This window comes from Mus caroli, unplaced genomic scaffold, assembly GCF_978045245.1.
Source record: "Mus caroli unplaced genomic scaffold, Mus_caroli_1 scaffold_12, whole genome shotgun sequence".
NCBI classification, from domain to species: Eukaryota; Metazoa; Chordata; class Mammalia; order Rodentia; family Muridae; genus Mus; species Mus caroli.
This window is the reverse complement of record NW_028227267.1, coordinates 34,684,017-34,702,580: the sequence shown is the minus strand read 5'-3', so window position 1 is coordinate 34,702,580 and position 18,564 is coordinate 34,684,017. Positions and strand designations below refer to the sequence as shown.

At 41.9% G+C, this 18,564-nt stretch overlaps 1 long non-coding RNA gene across 1 annotated transcript in view; it reads right to left on the bottom strand.

The window, feature by feature from the left end:
- Nucleotides 1-15,619, bottom strand: part of LOC147001688 (uncharacterized) — a 117,633-nt gene extending 102,014 nt beyond the window's left edge. The window contains exon 1 of the long non-coding RNA XR_015044614.1: nucleotides 15,316-15,619. This is a non-coding gene — a long non-coding RNA (uncharacterized LOC147001688). The remainder of the gene's footprint in view (nucleotides 1-15,315) is intronic.
- Between the last annotated feature and the right edge of the window lie 2,945 nt (nucleotides 15,620-18,564).

The following is an 18,564-nucleotide window of genomic DNA, read 5'->3' as shown; positions in this document are numbered from 1 at the left end:
TAAAAACATCCAGTGGAAGAAAGACAGCATTTTCAACAAATGGTGCTGGCACAACTGGTTGTTAACATGTAGAAGAATGCGAATCGATCCATTCCTATCTCCTTGTACTAAGGTCAAGTCTAAGTGGATCAAGGAACTTCACATAAAACCAGAGACACTGAAACTTATAGAGGAGAAAGTGGGGAAAAGCCTTGAAGATATGGGCACAGGGGAAAAATTCCTGAATAGAACAGTAATGGCTTGTGCTGTAAGATCGAGAATTGACAAGTGGGACCTCATGAAACTACAAAGCTTCTGCAAGGCTAAAGACACCATCAATAAGACAAAAAAACCACCAACAGATTGGGAAAGGATCTTCACCTATCCTAAATCAGATAAGGGACTAATATCCAATATATATAAAGAACTCAAGAAGGTGGACTCCAGAAAGTCAAATAACCCCATTAAAAAATGGGGCTCAGAACTGAACAAAGAATTCTCACCTGAGGAATACCGAATGGCAGAGAAGCACCTGAAAAAATGTTCAACATCCTTAATCATCAGGGAAATGCAAATCAAAACAACCCTGAGATTCCACCTCACACCAGTCAGAATGGCTAAGATCAAAAATTCAGGTGACAGCAGATGCTGGCGAGGATGTGGAGAAAGAGGAACACTCCTCCATTGTTGGTGGGATTGCAAGCTTGTACAACCACTCTGGAAATCAGTCTGGCGGTTCCTCAGAAAATTGGACATAGTACTACCGGAGGATCCAGCAATACCTCTCCTGGGCATATATCCAGAAGATGTCCCAACCGGTAAGAAGGACACATGCTCCACTATGTTCATAGCAGCCCTATTTATAATAGCCAGAAGCTGGAAAGAACCCAGATGTCCCTCAACAGAGGAATGGATACAGAAATTATGGTACATTTACACAATGGAGTACTACTCAGCTATTAAAAAGAATGAATTTATGAAATTCCTAGCCAAATGGATGGACCTGGAGGGCATCATCTTGAGTGAAGTAACACAATCACAAAAGAACTCACACAATATGTATTCATTGATAAGTGGATATTAGCCCAAAACTTAGGATACCCAAGATATAAGATACAATTTGCTAAACGCATGAAACTCAAGAAGAATGAAGACCAAAGTGTGGACACTGTGCACCTTCTTAGAATTGGGAACAAAACACCCAGGGAAGGAGCTACAGAGACAAAGTTCGTAGCTGTGATGAAAGGATGGTCCATTTAGAGACTGCTGTATCCAGGGATCCGTCCCATAATCAGCTTCTAAACGCTGACACCATTGCATACACTAGCAAGATCTTGCTGAAAGGACCCAAATATAGCTGTCTCTTGTGAGACGATGCCGGGGCCTAGCAAACACAGGAGTGGATGTTCACAGTCAGCTATTGGATGTATCACAGGGCTCCCAATGGAGAAGCTAGAGAAAGTACCCAAGGAGCTAAAGGGATCTGCAACCCTATTGTTGGAACAACATGATGTACTAACCGGAACCCTGGAGCTCTTGTCTCTAGCTGCATATGTATCGAAAGATGGCCTAGTCGGCCATCAATGGAAAGAGAGGCCCATTGGACTTGCAAACTTTATATGCCCCAATATAGGGGAATGCCAGGGCCAAAAGAATGGGAATGGGTGGGTAGGGAAGTGGGGGGCGCTATGGGGGACTTTTGGGATAGTATTGGAAATGTAATTGAGGAAATTATGTAATAAAAATATTAAAAAAAAAAAAAAAAAAAAATTGAACAGTTGATCTATGAACAGGCTACCCAGGAATGCAGGGCGGCTATTACACCTAGAAAGAGCAAGGGACTGCAGGATTGGTTGAAGGTTTGCCGTGAGCTTGGAGGGCCACTCACTAATGCAGGTTTAGCAGCTGCCATTCTACAAGGGCAAAAACGCCCTGACATGGCTGAGCTCAAACTCTGCTATAATTGTGGCAAACCAGGACACTTAAAAAAGGACTGTAGAGCCCTTGTCAAAAGGAGAGCACCAGGACTGTGTACTAAGTGTGGAAAAGGATATCATTGGGCTAGAGATTGTCGTTCAGTCAGGGACATTCGAGGCAGGCCCCTGCAGCCAGGATTCCCTCAAGCAGTAGATAATGAGACCGTTCCAAAAAACCAGTACAGGGCCCTCAGGTCTCAGGGCCCGAAAACATATGGGACCTCGACAGGCAAAAGGTGGACCCCACAGTCCGCAGGGCAACAGAAGGATCAGCTGGGTTGGACCTCCGTACCACCACCCGATTCATGCTAATGCCCCAAATGGGGGTACAGCCTATTCCTACTGATTATAAAGGACCTCTGCCATCCGGGAGTGTTGGCCTAATATTGGGCCGGGCCTCCCTTACCTTACAAGGTCTTATTGTTCACCCTGGAGTCGTAGATCAAGACTATGAAGGGGAACTTCAAGTTCTCTGTTCCTGTCCTCAGGGTGTCTTTTCTATTTCACAAGGGGATAGAATAGCTCAGTTAATAATTTTGCCAAGCCTACATGGCTGTTTTCCTTCCTCTGGTGTCCCTCGAGCTACCAGAGGGATTGGTTCTACTGGAAATGATTCTGCTTACTTAGTGATGCCTCTTGACTCCAGGCCATTCTTAGAATTAGTTATAGAAGGAAAACAATTTAAAGGGATTTTAGACACAGGAGCAGATAAAAGTATCCTGTCTTCCCAATGGTGGCCAAAAACTTGGCCCGTTACTCAGTCATCACGTTCTTTGCAAGGTTTAGGTTATCAGTCCTGTCCCACTATTACTTCCCGTTCTTTGAGCTGGACAGCTCCTGAAGGTCAAACAGGACGATTCACTCCCTATGTTTTACCACTCCCAGTAAATCTCTGGGGGAGAGACATTTTACAGGCACTAGGACTGACTTTGACTAATGAATACTCGCCACAAGCTGTTCAAATAATGAAGAAAATGGGCTATAAAGAAGGAAGGGGATTAGGGAAAGGAGAGCAGGGTAAACTTGAACCTATCCCTCAAAAAGGTAATAATGGGAGACAAGGTTTGGGTTTTTTCTAGGGGCCGTTGAGGGCTCCATGCCCATACCATGGCTTACAGAGGAAGTTGTATGGGTTCCTCAATGGCCTCTCTCCTCTGAAAAGTTAGAAGCAGCTACAAAACTAATTTCTGAACAGCTACGCTTGGGTCATTTAGAGCCCTCTACCTCACCCTGGAATACACCTATTTTCGTAATTAAGAAAAAATCTGGCAAATGGCGCTTATTACATGATCTTAGAGCCATTAATGCACAAATGCGTCTATTTGGACCAGTTCAGCGAGGGCTACCATTGCTTTCTGCCTTACCCAAAAATTGGGAAATTATAATTATAGATATTAAAGATTGCTTTTTCTCTATACCTTTATGCCCTCAAGATAGGCAAAGATTTGCATTTACCATCCCAGCCATTAATCATTTAGAACCGGATCAAAGATACCAATGGAAGGCCCTACCTCAGGGGATGGCGAATAGCCCCACCATGTGTCAACTGTATGTGCAATTGGCACTTAAGTCAGTTAGAGAGCATTTTCCATCATTACAGGTGATAATTTATATGGATGACATTTTGATTTGCCATAAAAATTCAAAGTTATTGCAAGATGCATACCCTATATTAATAAAAACGTTAGGGCAATGGGGATTGCAGGTGGCCACTGAAAAGGTGCAAGTTGCTCGAATGGGAGCCTTCCTAGGGTCACTCATTTATCCTGACAAAATTGTTCCTCAAAAATTAGAGATTCGCAAAGATCAACTACATACCTTGAATGATTTCCAAAAATTGCTAGGAGATATTAATTGGCTAAGACCATTTTTGAAAATTCCATCAGCAGAATTAAAGCCCTTATTTGACATATTAGAGGGAGATACCCACATCTCCTCCCACAGAGCACTTACCCCAGCTGCATGTCAAGCTTTACAAACGATAGAAAAGGCCTTACAAGATGCTCAATTACAACGCATTGAGGAGTCAAAGTCATTTGAATTGTGCATATTAAAAACTGCACAGTTACCAACAGCAGTCTTATGGCAAAAAGGACCCTTATTGTGGGTCCATCCTAATGCTTCCCCTGCAAAAATCATTGAGTGGTATCCTAATGCAATTGCTCAACTTGCACTTAGGGGGATAAAAGCAGCTATTACTTATTTTGGGAAAGAACCTCATATGCTAATCGTACCTTATACTTCTGCTCAAGTTCAAACCCTGGCAGCAACAACAAACGATTGGGCAGCCTTGGTTGCCTCTTATTCAGGACAAATTGATAATCATTATCCAAAACATCCAATTTTACAATTTGCCTTAAGCCAAGCCATAGTGTTTCCAGTAATAACAGCCAAACACCCACTTCCGGATGGGGTAGTAGTGTATACAGATGGATCCAAATCTGGCATAGGTGCATATGTAGTAAATGGCCAAGTAACATCTAAACAATATAATGAGACATCACCCCAGATTGTAGAGTGTTTGGTAGTTCTAGAAGTCCTTGAAACTTTTCCGGGACCGCTCAATATTGTATCTGACTCTTCATATGTGGTCAATGCAGTTAATATGCTTGAAGTTGCTGGCTTAATTAGACCCTCTAGCAAGCTTGCTCACATTTTTCAGCAAATTCAGTCAGCCTTGTTACATAGAAGACATCTTGTGTATATTACTCATGTTAGGGCTCATTCTGGCCTTCCTGGCCCCATGTCTCATGGAAATGACTTGGCAGACAAAGCTACTAGAATAGTGGCTGCTGCTCTGTCCTCGCAGTCAGAGGCTGCAAGGGAGTTTCATAAACGCTTCCACGTGACGGCTGAAACATTACGCCGCCGTTTCACTTTAACTAGGAAAGAAGCTCGTGACATTGTCACCCAATGTCAAAACTGTTGTCAATTTCTGCCTACTCCTCATGTAGGGGTAAACCCCCGAGGCATCAGACCATTACAGGTCTGGCAAATGGATGTCACTCATATTTCCTCCTTTGGAAGAAATCAATATTTACATGTTTCCATTGACACCTGCTCTGGTGTTATGTTTGCTACACCTTTAACAGGTGAGAAAGCCTCTCATGTTATACAGCACTGTTTAGAAGCATGGAGTGCTTGGGGCAAGCCCACAATTCTTAAAACTGATAATGGGCCAGCATATACCTCTACTAAATTTCAGCAATTTTGTCATCAAATGGATGTCACTCACTTGACTGGCCTTCCTTATAATCCTCAAGGACAAGGCATTGTGGAACGTGCTCACTGTACACTTAAGTCTTATCTCATAAAACAAAAAAGGGGAGTTGATGAGACTCTGCCCTCAGTGCCAAGAGTAGCTGTATCTATGGCACTCTTTACACTCAATTTTTTGAATCTTGATGAGCAAGGTCGCTCTGCAGCTGATCGACATAGCTCAGACCCTGATAGACCAAAAGAAATGGTCAAATGGAAGGATGTCTTAACTGGTCTGTGGAAAGGCCCGGATCCTATTTTGATAAGATCCAGGGGAGCTGTTTGTGTTTTTCCACAGAGTGAAGACAACCCATTTTGGCTGCCGGAACGACTCACCCGCAAGATATTCATCAAGGATGGTGCAGAAGATGCAGACCTCCCGAGGACTGCTCCTGATCCTGACAATGCTGAACTTGTCTCAGGTTCCTAGTATGAGGGGCGAACAGAGATGGGCCATTCTTTCGACTTTCCCTAAACCAATGCCAGTTCGCCATAATGCTATAGTTTTTCCAAAATTCTTTACTACTAATAAAACATTAGATTTGCCATATCTACCCTATGATCCCACCCGAGCACCATTAGGGGAAAATCGCTCTTTATTAGAACAGGGTTCTTTATGTTTTCAAATTAATGGACCAGGAAAATGTATCAACCTCACAGCTCGAGCTTTGGGGAAGTTTAATGAGCACCGAGGAGGTTGGGTAAGCACAACCCAAGATACTTCCAATGCAGATATAACCTTTACAAATCGGACCTTTTGGCAGGAGGCAATTTGGGTTAATGGTACATTTCTACCACCTAACTTTTCAGACAAAGAACGTCCCCACCAACCAAAAATAGCCCCTCATTGTAGCTTGGAAGATGAAGGGCTGATATTGCCTTGGTCTGATTGTCAATCCTCCATCACTCGTTGGGCAGATCAGAGTAAAACCTTTTCCTTTTCTCCCAACATGATAGATGATCCAGAGAAGGAATTTGTTATGAAAGAAGGACTTTTCATACAGGACTTTAGAATGCATCCCTTTCACAAGTGGGTGCTTTGTGGAGTCAATGGCAGTTGTACAGAACTCAATCCTTTGATCTTTATCCAGGGAGGAGCAGTTGGAAAGGCTTCTTTTAATGGCATCTCAAGATTTGCTCAGTATTGGGGAATACATGCTGCCTCCCAGGATTCTTATGGATATACTAATACCAGTGTAGAGATCACTGGGTTCAATAAAACTTTGGTAAACCAGATTAATTATCCATCTACCCCAGTCTGTGTTTACCCCCCTTTCTTGTTTATTCTTTCAAATGATTCATTTGAAGTCTGTTCCAATGATTCTTGTTGGATTTCTCAATGTTGGGACATAACAAAGAACACCCGTGCCATGGTAGCACGGATCCCACGTTGGATCCCGGTTCCGGTGGAAACACCCTCCACCTTATCCCTGTTTCGACAAAAAAGAGATTTTGGAATTACTGCTGCCGTGATCATAGCAATTTCAGCCAGTGCAGCTGCTGCTACAGCTGCAGGGTATGCTATGGTTAGTACGGTTCAATCAGGCACAAAATTAAATCAGCTTTCAGCAGATCTGGCTGATGCCATCACTGTCCAAACTTCTGCTAGTACCAAGTTAAAGGGAGGGCTGATGATATTGAATCAGCGCCTTGACTTGGCAGAAGAACAGATAGGAGTTCTATACCAGATGGCCCAGTTGGGTTGTGAAAGAAAACTGGAAGCCCTGTGTATTACCAGTGTCCAATATGAAAATTTTACTTATGCAGCTAATCTGTCTAGACAGCTTTCCTTGTATCTTGCAGGAAATTGGTCTGAGGGATTCGATGAGACTCTTGAGGCCCTGAGGGTGGCAGTTTTAAAGATCAACTCAACGCGAGTGGACCTGTCATTGACAGAGGGCCTCTCCTCCTGGATTTCATCTGCATTTTCTTATTTTAAGGAATGGGTGGGGGTGGGTTTATTTGGCGTTGCCACCTGCTGTGGACTTGTGTTCATGCTCTGGTTGGTTTGCAAGCTCAGAACCCAACAAACACGTGACAAGGTTGTGATAGCTCAAGCACTTGCTGCCATTGAGCAAGGCGCCTCCCCCGAAATCTGGCTATCTATGCTCAAAAATTAGTTGACATTGGTGGCTGGCCTCTTTTGTAGAGTTCGCCCTAGGTCATTTAGTAGTTACTGTCACATAGCACTGCGGTATCCAGGGACGGGCAACTTTCCTCATGCACAGATCATCCTAAGACACGGGGCCCAGTGGCGATAGGGTTACCCTATGACAGGAAAAGGCTGTGACATTGGAGGAACGACCTAAGACAGGAGCCACAGCGGATGGGCATAATTACACAGACCTAGTCCAGCCTCAATTTAATAAAATAAAAAGGGGGAGATGTGGAAAGCCGTGCAGCGTGCAGCGTGCAGCGAGCAATCGCTGTGGAGAGCCGTGCGCGTGCCGCGAGCAATCACCATTATAAGATGGCGCTGGCCTCCGCTGTGACAAACTAGTAAACAAGCCTTGTGCGCAAGTGCGAGAGTGAACTCACTCCTAGTCACTGCCCATTCTCGGGGTGTAATAGTGGTGTGATGAGCGAGCAACGAATCAAGAGCTGTCACGCCACATCAGGTGCTGAAACGTCATGACTGAGTGCTATATAAGGGACTCCATTTTCTGGGGTCGAGATCTTCCGGAGAAGTAAGCAATAAAGCTTTGCTGCAGAAGATTCCGGTTGTCCTGAGTGTGTTCTTGCCGGCGGGGACAAAAGCTCGGGATACTACTCAAAGGATAATTAGGCTGAGGGAGAAATTTTTAAAAACTACATACTTCACAATAGTCACAAACAATATCCTGGTGTGATTCTAACAAAGCAAGGGAAAGATCTGAATGACAAGAACATTAAGTCTCTGAACAAAGAAATCAAAGAAGACTGTAGAAGATGGAAACATCTCCCATGGTCATTGATGAGCAGGATTAATATAGTAAAAAATGTCCATCTCGCCAAAACAATCTACGGATTCAATGCAATCCCCATCACAATTCCAACTCATTTCTTCACAGAGATAGAACAAGCAATTCTCAAATTTATCTGGAATAACAGAAACCACAGTATAGCAAAAACTATTCTTAACAATAAAAGAATGGCTGGGGAAATCACCATCCCTGATCTCAAAATATACCACAGGGCAATAGTGATGAAAATGGCATGGTACTGGTATAGAGAGACAAGTAGACCGATGGAATAGAATTGAAGACCTAGAAATGGACCTACACTCATATGATACTTGATCTTTGTCAAAGGAGCCAACACCATCCAGTGGATAAAAGACAGCATTTTCAACAATTGGTGTTTGTTCAACTGGCAGTCTTCATATAGAAGAATGCAAATTGATCTATTCTTATCTCCTTGTACAATGCTCAATTCCAAGTCACTCAAGGACCTCCACATAAAACAAGATACACTGAATCTAATACAAGAGAGAGCAGTAGAGAACCTCGAACACATTGGCACAGGGGAAATGTTCCTGTACAGGACACCAATGGCTCATGCTGTAAGACAAAAAACATTGTCAAATGGTACCCCATAAAATTCAAAAGCTTTGTAAGTCAAAGGTTACTGTCAAAAGGACAAAATTGCACACACATATTGGGAAGACATCTGTACCAACCCTACGTCTGATAGAGGGCTACTATCCTGCTGCAGACCCTCTGGGTCCCGTGCCTGCGTGAAATGGTTCTCTAGTGTAGGTGGGCAAAGCTTAGGATAGAGTGACAAAGTGTCATACACAGGAGAGGTTGTGCAGAATCTGAATGTAATTTTCTGGTCGAACTTAGACTAAATATATTACAGCGAATATCATAAATTGTAAAACATAGCAGATAGGGTACATAGAAGTTTTCCAGGTGCAAGAGGAGTGACTATAAAAAGAATTTGTAGGAACCAGATAAATGTTTACATTAGAGATAAGCATCCCTCCAGATGTAAGAGGAGTGACTTCAAAAGGATGATGTTTACATTAGAGATTAGCACCTGCTTTGGATCAGCCCTGTGCCAGGCAAGAGTTTCACACTTTAATGTTAATGGGCTAGGGGAGTATTAACTCTTGCCTGGCCTCAGGAATAAAGTAGTGTCAAGGACCTTGGAATTCTTAGGTCTTTTTAATTCTTATCTATGTCTGGAGAATTCCCATTTATCAGTATAGTATATTAACTTGCTGTTGGCATGGAATGTAGTCTGTAAAAAGAATTTCTATCTCAGTGAGAATTCCAATCTCTTTCTGCAGATAACTGAGCTAATGGCTAGTGCTTTATTGTTTTATTGCAGTGCTTAATTAGTTACTGAATAGTTTAAGCTCCTTGCTGCTATCTGGGAACTTAGAACACTGGGAAAGGCTTTAGCTATGTTAGAATTCAATCTTAAAAGTCATTACATTAAGGTAATACTAAATAGAGCACACGTGAATCCATACACTAGGCTAATTCGGGGATGGAAGATTGATTTTATGGTTTATAAAGATTTAGGGGAGAAAGTGCCAGACTCCAGGAAGAGAGTTTCCTTGAAACTCATTGCTTCATAGGTCAGCTTCCCAGGTTTCGCTATGTCAAACTGACTCAACCAAAGTACGTGGCAATATCCAAAATATATAAATAACTCAAGAACTTACACTCCAGAGATCCTAATAACCCTATTAAAGAATGGGGTACAGAGCTAAACAGAAAATTCTCAACTGAGGAATCTTGAATGGCTGAGATGTACTTAAAGAAATGTTCAACATCTTTAGTCATCAGGGAAATGCAAATCCAAATGACCCTAAGATTCCACTTCACAGCACTCAGATGGGCCAAGAACAAAACTCAGCTGACAGGTGATTCTGGCAAAAATGTGAAGAAAGAAGAACATTCCTCCATTCATGCTGGGACTGCAGGTTGGAAAAACGACTTTGGAGATCAATCTGGCAATTCCTGAGAAAGTTAGAAATAGTTCTACCTCAAATACAGTTATACCACCATGGTGCATATACCCAAAAGATTCTCCAATATATTAATAGAACACATGCACCACTATGTTCATAGCAACCATATTTAAAATGACCAGACACTGAAAACAACCCAGATGTCCCTCAACAGAGGAATGGATACAGAAAATATGGTACATTGTACAGAAGTACTACTCAGCTTTAAAAACATTACTTCATGAAATTCAAAGGCCAATGTTTGGAAGTTGAAATATCAATCTCAGTGTGATATCCTAGTCACAAAAGGACACACATGGTATGTAGTTATTGATAAGTGGAAATTGTTCAAAAAATGCATGGAATGCCCACGATACAACTAACAGACTATGGGAAACTGAAGAAGAAGGAAGATCACACCAAAGTGTGAATGCTACAGTTCTACTCAGAAGGGGGAAGAAAAGAATGTTTGGAAGTAGGAGGAGAGAAGGATCTGGGAGGGAGAGAAGAGTAGGAGGTAAAGGAGGTTCTGGTTCGGACATGGGAGGAGATGGGGAAGAAGTACAGATGGAAAGTCATTTGAAATGAGGTCTGTAGCCATTGGGGAGGGGGAACTGTGTGTAGCGACTATAAAGTCTCAGATGCCAGGGACCCAAGAGATTCCCAGAACCCAACATGAAGGACATTAGCCTAAATACCAAACAAAGAAGAAGTAGGAACTGTACAGACCATATTTATTGGATAAGCATGGCAATCTTTGAAGGGTGGGGCCACCCAACCATCTCAAAAGTATTAATCCAGAAATCCTTCTCTCAAAAGGAAATGAAGGGATAAAGAGAGGAGCAGAGCTTGAAGGAAAGGCCATCCAGAGACTGCCCCATCTTGGGATCCATTCCATCTGGAGACACCAAACCAAGTCACTATTGTTGATGTCAAGAAATCTGATGCTGTCAGGAGCCTGGTATATTCTCATTCATTCTCTCTCTCTCTCTCTCTCTCTCTCTCTCTCTCTCTCTCTCTCTCTCTCTCTCTCTCTCTCTTTCTCCTTTTTTTCCCACAGGTGGAGGAACATTTTTGTTGCTTTTCCCTAAACACAGTATAACAACGATAGATAACATTCATATCAAGTTAGGATTATGGGTAATCAGAAGGTGATTCAGTATATCAGTATACAGCAATGGTTCTCAACCTTCCTAATGCTGCAAATCCTTTATGTACTTATTCAGGTTTTGGTGATACTCCCTCCACCATACCATAAAATTATTCAATGCTACTTCATAACTGCAACTTTTGGTAGTTGGTGTCTCTTGAAATGCTATGCACGCAGCCAAACATGAGACCGAGCGAGGGAACACAGAATGTAAAGTTAGGACAAGGACTGAAGGAAGAGAAGGGGCTTGCAACCCCATAAGCAGAACAACAAAATCAATGAAACAGAGCCCCACAAAACTCACATGCACAAAACCACCAAGCACATAGTACATGAGGGGATACCCAGAGTTCCAGCTGGATACGTAACAGAGAAATGCCTAATCTGGCATCAATGGGAGGGCATGCCCTTGGTCCTGTACAGGCATGATGATGCAGGGTTGGGCAATGCCAGGGCACTGAGGCAGGAGTGTGGGGAGGAGGGGGTATAGGAGCACCCTCATAAATAGAGGCAATGCTAGAAGTGGAGGGGATGGGGTTTTTGGAGGGGGAACTGAGAAGGAGGATAAAATTTGGACTGGAAATACATAACAAAATCAATAAAGAAAAAGTAAAAATAAAGTTATAAAAATCACAAATGTGGCAACCCTAGAAAAGGACAACCTACAAAAGAGATCAGGATCTACAGATGCAAGCCTCACCAACAGAACATAGAAAAGAGAATTGCAGGCAAAGGAAATACCATAGATGATATTACAAAGTCACTCAAAGAAAATACAAAGAGTAAAAAACTCCTAACTCAAAACATCTAGCAAATGCAGTACACAAAAAAAAGAACAAAACTAAGAATAACAGAAAAAGAAGTGGGTGAGGGTTAACAGTTCAAAGACCCAGAAAAAACATCTTCAACAATATCATTTTTAAAAGTCCTTAACCTAAAGCTGAGATGGCCTTAAATTTACAAGAAACGTACAACACACCAAATCGATTGGATCAATACAGAAAATCATTCTGTCACATATTAGACAAAAGTATAAATGTACAGTATAAAGAAAGAAAATATTACAAGCTATAAGGGAAAAAACTCAAGTAACATACAAAGGAAGACCTATGGGAATTACATCAGACTTGTCACCAGAAATGAAAATATCTAGAAGATCTTGGAAAAATGTCTTGCAGAGACTCTATGAGAACACAAAAGCCAGCCCTGGCTACTATACCCAGAAAACTCTTTATGACCATAGTTGGAGAAATTAAGATATTCTGCCACAAAAACAAATTCAAACAGTATCTTTCCACTAATCCAACACTACAGAGGATACTAGAAGCAAAATTCCAACAGAATGAGTGTGATTATACCCAAGAAAACACAACAAATGAATAATGTCACAAGAGCCCCAAAGAAAAGGAAAATCATGTTGTCTCCATTACCTGCCATATTATCTCAACCTACATGGTCTGTTGGAAAAGCATCACCCCAACCCTCCACCACCAATAAGCAGGAGCATAGAATGAGGAGGATGGAGAATCACAAAAGGTTTCTCCAGAAGATCAAAAATGAGAGAGACGAACTCCAGGGAATCCTAGCCAATTACACTAACAAGGCTTTGAACAACAGGTAGTCATTATGCCCAGTTCTTTGCTGACTGTCTTGGGCCCTCTCTGTTAACCTCAGATTCCCTCATATCACAGGAGGCTAAAACACCAGGCTGTCCACACATCCAAATTCATTTTGCTGAATGGATTTTCGACACAGAACTTCAAGTTCAGATAGGAGTGAAATGGGACTCAGGCAGTTTGATTTCTCCAAAGGTAAATCAGAGCCTGTGGTATGAATTACAGTCTAGGCATAAGGGTTGAAGTGTGTGAGCCTTAATCATGCATTGTAAGAATCCTATGCAGGTATACGTTTTGGGGAGATGCAAAGTACACTGTGTTCATGGCCAATCATGTTTGCAGTTAAGCTGGAAGTAATTTGGGTTAAACTGGTCCTTTCAACAGTTGGAAGGGCCTGGTCCCACATACTTTCTCTCAGTAGAACTGGATTGGCCATAGTTCATCACTGCTTTTATCAAATTTTATTCACTATACTCTCAGATAATGTGTGTTCATTTGGCATTCTGATTGTGTTTGATTATGGGGGGGGGAGTGTGTGTGTGTGTGTGTGTGTGTGTGTGTGTGTGTATGTTCCACTTAAGATCTGAAGACACAGGGAGCCTCACTTTGAGCAGCACAGCATATGAGCTCTGTGATCACTTTAGGTGCACACTGGAAAAGTAGTCTCCTGTAGATACTGATTATGTCCTTTGGGAATTTATGTAGCAACAGAAGCAAGGATTGACAATTCCTTGTCTACAAACAGATGTGTCATCGCAGACCTAAATCTTGGCTCACACTGAAAGAGCCTGAGCAGGTACTTGTCAGGACTGTTTTCTGTCAGTGTTGCTAGAGTTCTTTCCTAGAGCTTATATTCTGGAGCTCACTGGATCAACCAGGATGTGAGAAAAGCTTCTCTCAGGCTGAGTGTTGGTGTGAGAGATGTGAGGCTTCAAGAATGAAATTTCACTAACACTCTCAACCTAGTCTAAAAATTGTGCCCCCTAAGAAATGTTAGTGCCCAAGGGATGGATAGCAGAGACCAGCGTCTCACATTAAACATAAGCCTTCCATAGTCCTCATTCAACTGTTTCTCTACCATCCATTGTTATCTCCTCATAGTTTTCTACTCACTTATGATTTTTAGACAGAGAAAGCGACATATATCTATATCTATCTATCTATCTATCTATCTATCTAGAGAGAGAGAGAGAGAGAGAGACTATGTGTTTGTGTGTGGTATCTATCTATCTATCTATCTATCTATCTATCTATCTATCTATCTATCTATCTATCTATCTATCGAGAGAGAGTATGTGTTTGTGTGTGGCATAAGCATGTCTGTACCAATACATATATTGGTGGGTGTGTTGAAATTCCAGTTATTTATGTAAGATTTTGTTCAGTTTTTCTTTTTTTGTTTTATTTATTGATTGATTGATTGATTGATTGATTGGGACAGCATCGTTTTGTTTGTTTTTTATTCAGTCTTTCTGTAACATATTCCCTAGAAACCAGGTCTGTCACTGAACCTGAGACTTCCTGTTTTGTTTAAGCTGTCTGACCAGCATCTTTGAATTTTCTGTCACCTCCCAGGCAGAAATCTTTGTATGGTTTGGTCTCAATTAATTGTTATGAGGTTCAATTGCTCATAGCTAGGAAGATCATGGTGCTATTTTCTATAATTTTATACAAACATTTTAGTGTTTTGGGGTTTTTTATTTGTTTGTTTTTGTAAGTGCCAATTCATTAACAAAGAGGAAGACAATGCCGTCTGCTTCAGGTGTCAGACACACAACTTGGCTCACTGTGCCTTCTCATGAGTTTTATCTCATCATGAAGGAAACTTCAGAAAGAAGTAGTAGGGAGGGGGTAGACTAGTGGTGGTCTTACCCAAGAAACCTGGGCTACATGTTACCCAAAGTTGAATGTTTCAACAATTAATGTCTTACTAATCCAAGAGAAGCCATGTTGCCAACACTTAAAAGTGAATGAAAACATAGATAGTCCAGCCCACCTTTTCCGAATCTTACCATGTGACCTCAGATTCCCCTTCCCAGTCCTTCCCTCATTCATTACAACTTCCAGATCCTGAGTTTGGATGCCCACCCATGTGAGAAAAAACCGCAAAGCCGGCATGGTACCCTTGGAATATGAGTATGATATGGGGCACAAAAGGGGTGCTCAAAAACAGCTAGCTGAAGACATGAACAAAACGGGGCTCCAAGAATCTCGATGTTCCGATTGAAAGAACACTTAGGAACCTAAAACAACAGCCTATCATTCTAAGATGGGAGTGTGGGGCTCTTGGAGGTCAAGGGGCAGGAGTCCAGGCACCCCCGAGTCACAAAGATGGTTCCCTGACATTGGGCAAAAGCATTGGTGTTGGTTGAGGGACCACAGAAGCCAACTTACCTGGATTATCATGGCTCTCCATCCACTGGACCTCAGACTCCAGTGGCCCTGGGATCAAGCTTCTTCGTGAAGCTCCACTTCTGTGTCTGTCTTCTGCTGCAGGGCCTTCACAAAGCACTCTTTCTCTTGCCTGCCTCGTGGATGCTGGCAAGAATCACAGGAGATACTCAGACCCTGGGGTCAGGAGGTCAGGAGACCAGGCCAGATGTGACCTTCGTGGCCACTTCCAATCCAGACACACGCTCTTGTCCCCCTCCCAGTTGGTCACTGCTAGCTTTCCTTTCTAGGCAGAGGAGTTCCTGGACCCCTGACAGCAACCCCTTCCAGCTCTATGGTATGGAGAGGTGAATCAGGATGTCACTTCCGGAATTATCTAGGAACCAGGTCCTCCGATCTTCTCTATGGCAGCTATCTCAGAGCAGAGCTCCTCGGGCCTAATACACTCCTAGGACAGAAGGACAGTCTCCAGTTTTATTGTTTTCTAATTAAAGTCTTTAGTAATAAAAAGTTAAACATGTAAGCATTTTAAAAATAAAACTTAGACTCCTTTGCCTCATTGCACTAAGATAAACCCCTGGAATCTAATGAGTGTCTTACTGGCTTCACCAAGTGGATTCATGGAATCCTATACTGCATCCCTTTGCTGACTTTATTTTGCTGAGTGTATCATAGACATGACTTTGCTTCTGTACAGATTCCCCCTCATTGTTTTGCAGAGTGCTGCATTTCAGAAAAATCAAGGCATGTTAAGTCACTAACCTCTTTTTGGCTGACATTACTAAGTGTGTGTGTGTGTGTGTGTGTGTGTGTGTGTGTGTGTGTGTGCGTGCTCGCGGGCACACGCACAACTTTGTTTTTAAATTGGGTATTTTCTTTACTCACATTATCCCGTTTCCTGGTTTCCCATCATAAAAAAAAAAAAAAAAAAAACCCTCCCCCAATTCCTTTTCCACTCCCCTTCTTACCAACCTACCCACTCCTGGTGCCTGGCCCTGGCATTATATCTCATGAACTGTAATCTGTTGATTGCAGCTACTGGATAATATCTATGGCTAACTGTTTTTGTTGGTGCTACCAGAGTCTTATGAGAAATTGCTAAGTTAGGTTTAGAGAGCAGAATATATTTCCACTTGGAGCTTGCTGGAGGATATTCTTGGAACCCTCTTTTAGAACCTTGAATCTTGTGTGGACCCACTTGTGTATGCAGAGGACCCATTTGTCTGTTTTATGTCATACTTGTAGAAGCAGCAAATATCTGCATGGAAAAAGTTCCTGACAAGGAAATCAGTACAGGCCCAGGCAGCACAAGTTGGGTTAATTTAAGAATCTATTACACAGCTCAGGTCCCAATACTTCCTCAGTTGTCAGGAAATGTGCTGTAATATAGCAGTGTTTTCATTGGTGTGTTTGTGTGTGTGTGTGTGTGTGTGTGTGTGTGTATGTGTATGTTTGTGTGTGTATGTGTTTTTGCCCAGGTGTTTGTGAGCATGTTTATGTGTCATATTTGTATAATGATAGGTGCTTGTTGTAGGTGCTAGTATACAGTACTGTTCATTCATATTTTCTTTTATGTGTGTGTGCATGTATATGTGAAGGCAAGTATTCATGTGTCTCTGTATACATATGCATGTATTTTTTTATATATTCACATAGTCACTTTGTCAGCAAATATCTTAAACGATATAATAGAGGACAACTTAAAAGAGAAAAGTACTCTGTCAGTTCATTTTGCATTGGGGAAACAGCTTTTCATCATGCCTCTCCACCTAGATCACTAGAACAAATGGCACAATACAGAAGGAGAGGGAATTTGTAGGAAAAATTAACTCTAAATTGTTTGAAATAGACTTAACGGGTCGCATTACTTTACATATACATAAATTATATAACACACATACACACACACACAGTCACAAGGGGAGAGAGAGAGAGAGAGAGAGAGAGAGAGAGAGAGAGAGAGAGAGAGAGAGAGAGAGAGAGAGAGAGAGAGAGAGAGAGAGAGTTATGCTACTGGGATAAAAAGTCTTCCCCAAGAGCCATAGGCTATGAAATATAAAGTCCCAATAGAAGGCATGGGAGACATCCTTTGGCTGTGTTTGTAAGGAGACTCCAAGACACCCTTAATGAATTATAGACTATTGATTTATGTGAGGCCAGTGAGCTAGGGGCTGAGAGAAGCAGGCCTGGAGTAAGAGGTAGTTGAGGCATGTCCAAACCCTGGAAATTTCATCCTCAGAGTGGCAGCAATAGAATACCTTTTAGAGTTTCAGATGGTTCATCTGAAAAGGTGTAACTGTAAATCATGTTGCAAAAGAAAATTTCAGAGAATTCTACTGGTTTTAGTGTATAACTGCAGTCATTCATTTCTCCAAGTTGTAGGGTTGGACAAGGTCACTATAAGAAACAACTGTTTATGGACAATAAGGGCTTCTATCATTCTCCAAGCTGAGAACCTAAGAAACTTCACTATTTGCAGCTAATGTAAAATGTGTAGACTTGGGGATGAACAAAGCTTTAAGTTCATTAGGCTCAACAGCCATTTCAGAGAGAAGGGAGCAATACCATACTCATGTCTGTGCTGCTGTGTGTAGTACATGTCAGGAAAAGGGGGAGGGGAGCTATGTGCTTCCAGGACAAAGCATTAAGAACACTTAGGTTGCTAGAATTTGTATTCTATACTATATTGTTTATGTTATGTTATATTATATTTATGCTACAAAATTATTGTTGTACATCAAGAAGACATTCATCTTCTTAGGAGTTGAAAGACATGAACAGAGGTCAGATGATGTTCCAGGTCGGCAGGGGCAGTATATTTCCACACAGAGGTGTATGGGCTTCCCCTCTTGCTGAGGTTGCACCAGGCAGAGCTTCAGAGAAGGAAGAAGCACATCCAGAGCTGCTCAGCATTCAGGAGGAAATGTCTAAGACTGTAAATTAATACTTGTCCTCACCCAACACCAAGAATATTTAATGGAGGTGAGTTAAGTAAAGTTAAAAGACTTTGAGCAAAATCCTGTAACATGTGTCAACCTTGGTCTTACAAAGTCTAAACTACAAAGCCCCCAAAGAAACATGGCAATGATTGTCTTGATGGGCTATTACATCTGAAACTGCCTTTCTACCTTGCTTCACGGTTGACCACATGTTGTAATTCAGTGCTACTAAACTGCCCCTGTAGGTTTTGGTTTTGATTGCTTAGGGGATTAGAATTTTTGGTTACCTTGGTGTTGCAGATTTGATTTTTAT